Here is a 6,591-nt window from a genome sequence, read left to right as displayed (position 1 = left end):
TAATAATTCACTAGTTTTTGATACTTCTCTCTTTCTTCAATCCCCATTGGTGGCTCCATCAACATACTAAACCAATTGATTGGTTGGGGGCCTCTACCGTGAATAAAGAATCAAGCAAATTATAAGGTAAGTATATTGAATTTTGATCTTTCTATAATTTCTCAATGATTCTCTCTTCTCAACCCCTCTCAAGCTTGAGAAGTTTAATTGGTATGGTTTTTTTAAATGCTATTGAAGTTAATTGGTGAATAGTAGTGAAGAGTTACATAATTTAATAAATGCTATAGAAGTTAATTTTCATTTATGTTTAAATTCTAATGGTTTTTATGTAATTTCTCTCTCTCACTCAAGAAATGGTCATACTCATGAACCATTCTCAATCCAAATGAAGCTTTTCGTAAAGCCTTTCCTTAATCCAAGATTAAGCTATGCTTGAGGCCAAATTAATGGCTTTTTGCTATGCTTTTAGTTTATGCACATTGATAATTCAATCCATTATGGATTGATGACCCAATTAGAGACCATTCTAATTGTTTTCTTAATGATCCAATTAGAGACCATTATGGATTGATGATCCAATTAGAGACCATTATGGATTGATGGTCCAATTAGAGACCATTCTAATTATTTCTTTAATAATGAGCTTTATCCCTTAGAAAAAAATTGAGATTTATCAGTCATAGTAGCGGAGCTATGGCAAAATTTTTATAGAAATTACGCATAAAATAAATTCATTCAAAGTATAAAAAGAGGAATTCCTACCATATTCTAGGAACTATCATCCTAGATTAATTAAAAGAATTTTATTATGCATGGAGATGTGGATGTTGCATGTAGATGTAGATGTATGGATGTGAGTGTGAATGTGGAGGTGGATGTATGCATGGGACGTGGATGTATGCATGTAGAAATAGATGTGTAGATGAGGATGTAAATGGAGATATGGATGGATGCATGTAGATGTAGAGGTATAGATGTAGATGTGAATGGAGATGTGGATGTATACATGTAGATGTAGATGTATAGATGTAGATGTGGATGTGGAGGTGGATGGATGCATGTAGATGTAGATGTATAGATGTAGATGGGAATGGAGATATGGATGTATGCATGTAGATGTAGTTGTGAATGGAGATGTATATGTATACATGTAGATGTAGATGTATAGATGTGGATGTGAATGTGGAGTGGATGTATGCATGTAGAGGTAGATGTATGGAGGTGAATGTGAATGTGGATGTGGATGTATGCATAGGGATGTAGATGTATGCATGTAGATGTGAATGTACGCATATAGTTGTGGATGTATGGATGTGAATATACGATTGTGATGTGAGGGAATCTGAAGTGATGAGATGGAAATGATGTGATGGGATGAGTATACATATAAATGGAATATGGAATAAGTAATGTAGATTGAGGAGGGATAATGTGGAAAAATGAAAGTTAAAATAGAAATTGTATTGTAAACTGTTTGTAAATGCTGTTTGTAAATGCTGTCTGTAAATGATTGTTTTATGTCAAGAATGCTGGGGGGAGCATTTTGACCGTCTTGTGATTAAGGTCGTGATGAGAAAGTTGCAACTGCTGACGGGGAGTCAATGAAGGACGTCTCGCGTAGCAAGGTCGGCCGAGGTCTTGACCAGCCTCGGTGCGATTAAAATGGTGAGCTTCCGGTACGGTGGATGAGGGGCCAAGGAAGCGGCCTATGCGTGAAGCGCTAGGTTACCTGCGAAGGATCCTAGAGGGTGCTGACCATACGGTGCTCGGGCTCTGGGTCGCCTAGGATACCCACGCGTGCGTCGAGGAAGATATTGGAACAGAGTTGGAGTTGTTTTCTGAAATCGAGCATGGATCTGGTTGATTGACCTTGCTGGTCTTCAATGGATGAGTCCATGGCTCCTTATATGGATCTGTTGGTTGATCTTGCTGATCTTCAACGAGAGTCCATCATGTTAAGTGATTATATTGCCAAGTATTATGGGCTAGGAACTATCGAAACGGCTCCTGAGCGTTCTAGTTGCCAATGATGCCATAGATACTCTGATGAAGGAATGATGGGAAATTAAGAATCAATTGGATAAATTGGAAGATGGTGATCAATGATACTATGGTTTTATTAAAGGATTGTTTTAAACTGGTTGAATCTGGTTGAAAAAGGCAATTTCATATTGGGTGTGTGAGTGGTGTGACTAGTTTTATTTTGCATGAACATCCGGCTAGGGGGCCTTGGAACTCTTTTCCTTGGTACCCGGGACAAAACCTAACCAAATTTTTAATTGGATCCCATCACTACAGTGGTTGGGCGGTTGGCTAACCCATGGGATTGGATGGGGTTAGGCTGGACTGATGGATCCGTAAATCGAGACTCAAACTTTTGTTTTTACAATAGAAAAAAAAAAATCCCGGACAGAAACTGTTCTATGGATAGGAATCAACGGCTGTGCCTCTTGAATGGGGAAAAAAGCGTTGATCCCAATGATCCAAGTGCAAGTTTCTTCCTTGAACTGACTAAGTATCTTATAGATGTAATCGGATCATCTCGATCAGAAATGATCTTGACTACGTTAGAGTAAAAAGTTATCCTGGTGGAATCGCCCGTGCTTTCCGGTAGAGGAAGTTTTTCCGGGTTCGGTTTTGGAACAACCAACGGATTAGTCTCTTATCCGGATATCCGTGGGCGAGGCCCCGAGTGTGGGACCCCTGTCCCGCGCGAGAAGCGCTACTTCCGCTGCCAGTACCCTGAACCCGTTGCTCGGTGGGAATAGGGATCTTACACCATCGCCATAACTCATAGGTCTGTGTTTCCCGTCATCAACGAATCATTCATCTTCACTATTGTGCATTCTTCTTCCTTGACACCAACCGCAGCTTCTTCATCTTTGCCGTCAAGCCCCTGTGTTTTTCCCTTTCTCTTTGTCGTCATCAAGAGCCTAGTGTTTTTCCCTTGCTTTACATGCATATTGTCCTCTTTGATTCTTTGTCCTACTTTCAAACAAGGTATGATAAAACCCACTTGACTAATCTACTTATACTAGTGTTGTTTGTGCTTTCAAATAAGGTATGATAAAACCCATTTGACTAATCTACTTGTATTAGTGTTGTTTGCCTATTATAGAGGAACAATAAGCAATACCCAAACAATTTCTTTCTATTTATTCCTAATATTTGAAAGGTTTCCAGGTTCGTGTCTCTCAAACCCATGATAACAAAGACTCAAAGTCAATTTTGAGCCTCCACAACCACTTTAGACTCCAAAGTTGTTATTTTCTTCTGGACATATAGCATACAATTCCATACATAGTCATGTAGGCTCAAACTTGAAGTTGAGCCCCATGTCACTTTCCTTCTATCTCAACCATGAGTAACAACAACTAAAATATTCCTGAAGAGGCTAAAAATCATACTCTTTTCATCCACATATATATAGACCAATTGCCTCTACATTTTTCTCCCTTCAAGACACATAGCCTACACTAACATACACAATCATGCAAGCTCACTTGAGTTTGAGTCCCATGCCACTTCTCCTCTATCGCAACCATGAGCACCAGCAGCTAAAATAACCCTAAAGAGGCCAAAACTAGTCATTTCATCCACACACCTATAGACTAATGAAGTCTCCATATCCTACGCTTCCATACACAATCATGTAGGCTCAAGTTGAAGTTTGAGCCCGAGGACATTTTCCCTTTACCTCAACCATGAGTACCAATAACTCAAATAGCCCTAAAGAGACTAAAACTCATAGTCATTTCATCCACAAGCGTAGCCAAGAACTACAATGCTCTACCTGCCTGGAAAGTAAAACTCAGACTGTAAAAGTAAACACAGACCAGTCAGAGTTTACTTTCAGAGTCCAAGTTTACTTTTGCTATGCGCAAGAACTACAATGCTTTGCCTGGAAAGTAAATTTGGACTGTAAAAGTAAACTCAGACTGGTCTGAGTTTACTTTTGTTATGCAGAAGCTACGGATATTGTGAAAGTAAATAATAAACTTTACATCATGGAAGAATGGAAAATAACACACCACAGTCTAGAGCAATATTGCTTCATGCCTTTGGAGTCATACCTGTGGAAGAAGATTCTCCACCCATGCCTTCTTTGTATGAAACTAACATAGTAAAACATTGCATGCTATTTGTCGACGACAGCCTCTATCATCAACAATCCAACAAAGTGTATCTTCATGCACGACCTTAAGTATTGCATCAAGCTCTTGTTGTGACTTGTCAATCACAGTAGCAGTGGGTCAAACATTATCCATTCTTTGAAAAATAATGTGAAGTGTCTTTGATAAGGTAGTTACTTCTTGATTGCTACCCGGGTCATTAGAGCACAGCATGAACCATATTGGAATGCCCATATTTGGTTTGGTAAAACTGCAGCACACAATGGTAGCCCAAAGACATTTGTTTTGAAGGTACTATCTATGGCCCAAGAATTATTATGCGAGAAGCATTTGGCCATTTGGAACATCTATTCATCTTGTATAATAAGAATAAATGGCTTATCCTTATCTTCTAGTGCATTAGGACAATATGGTTGACAATATAGCACCTACATGAGAGTGTCGACAATATAGCACCTACATGAGAGTGTCGTCAGTTAAAAAAGTCAAAGCACAAAACCATGTGACACGATGAATGTTATAAACAAATAAAATATTATGGTACCTTATTTTGTTCAGGTAGCTTTAAACACGCGATGTACATCATGGTCCAGTCATCTTTTGAGTTTTTTCCTACAAATAGAGATAGATCTTGCTATATTAAAAGAATGAGTATCTAAGTTTATAAAAGTCACTAAGCAAATATCATTGATATATTACGTGCATTGCGTACTCCATATGACATCAAAGCCACTTTCTTCGAGATCATAAAGAACCAATAGATAGTGCGGTCAAGTAAAGAGGTTTGCTTCAAATGAATTCTCTCCTTTGACATTGACATCTTTGCCACATGTTGAGATGTGCCAACGTCAAATAGATCTTCCATGCAAAATTCAATGAACTTTGGATGAATGGGTAAGTGATATAAATCACTACGACTTCCTAGCACATGTCCTTCATGAGTAGAGTGTATATGAATCAAAGCATTTGAATTGCCACTTGGATACTCCACTTGAACCTTGAACGGAAAACCACATTTCTTGGTTGATCTTAATCTCCTAATGGTTCCCTCTCGGCTAACTGTACCACCTCTATGACACGTAATACTTGGATACACCATTTTGTTTGGTTGATCGAACCATTACTAGTCTAACCTTGTGCTCGATCATTATCTCTTTCAGTGGTTTTCCACATTTTCTTTATCTACAATTAGTACTTGCTTGTACTCTTTTTTTGGCTTGTCATTCTAATTCTCCTTTGATCTCGTATAACCACATGCATTGATGAAGTCCCTAATAAAAGAGGTGGGTATCCCGTGCCTTCTAATATCAGTACACCATCTACATTTAATTGTTTCTATTGTCTCATTTACTCCTTGGTGATAATCATCCTCCACAATATAATGAGACAATTCCACAATGCTTCCCCACTATTCTAAGCATGCAATCCTTATCTTTGGTGTGCTATTCAAGCAAAGATAAGGTGCACCATCTTCTTTCATCCCCAAGCACAGGCCATCCATCATTCTTCTCCATTTCTTTAAATCTTGATAACCTCTAGAATCATGAGCTTTCAAGGTTTCTAGTGTGACTATCACATCTTCTTGAATGGCTCTCATCATAAAGTTAGAGCTTGCCTTGTCAAATGAAAAGTATTTAGGAGACAAAGATAACATGGTATTGGGTGAAACAATGTTACTTTGATTGGATTGAACATGAATACTTTCGTTGCTATCTCGAAAGAGATTTCCCACGTCTGAATCATCACTCGATGAGGAGTGACTACTATCCCCATTGGCGCACTCTTCAATATTGAAGTCGCTCTGGTCTTGGTTCAACGACTCCATCCTTCAAAATACATAAACAGATTAAGATTGTATACATCTTCATTTCAAGAGCACTTTCAAGAGCACAATACATATCCCACATTATCACTTCCTACTGATTGTAAATGATACCATACATAATTGAAGAATATATGTACAAATTTCAGAGAAAGATAGAAGAAATCTCAATATGGATGGAGAAGTGATGCAAAAAATGAAAGGAAAAATGCATTCTATGGAGTGTGTTAAAAATTAATAGAAGGTAATGGACCGAGTTTACTTTGACAGCCCGAGTTTACTTCTGGTCCGAGTTCACTATTAGTATATCCTCCATTACAGACCATCGATTTTACTCGCGTGTGCATCATAATGATAATTATGTTGGCCCGAGTTTACCATTGGTCTGAGTTAACTATTGGTCCGAGATTACTTTAGTTCGCAGTGGTGATTGTGTTGTTCCAGCTGTTCACTACTACCTAGTGACCGGTGTTCGTGGTCCGAGTTTACTTGTGCTCCAAGTTAACTTTGGTGGTGGTGGTTGGCGGAGATCTGACGATGCATGATGCTAGATGTGATCAACGTATTCAACCATTAATCCCAATACTCCAACCCCGTGTGTCTTAGTCATGAGGGTGGGTGAGGGAGGGGAGGAGG

The sequence above is a fragment of the Cibotium barometz genome, chromosome 51 (assembly GCF_041138505.1).
Source record: "Cibotium barometz isolate CiBa-2024 chromosome 51, ASM4113850v1, whole genome shotgun sequence".
NCBI lineage: Eukaryota > Viridiplantae > Streptophyta > Polypodiopsida > Cyatheales > Cibotiaceae > Cibotium > Cibotium barometz.
This window is presented reverse-complemented; position numbering follows the sequence as displayed.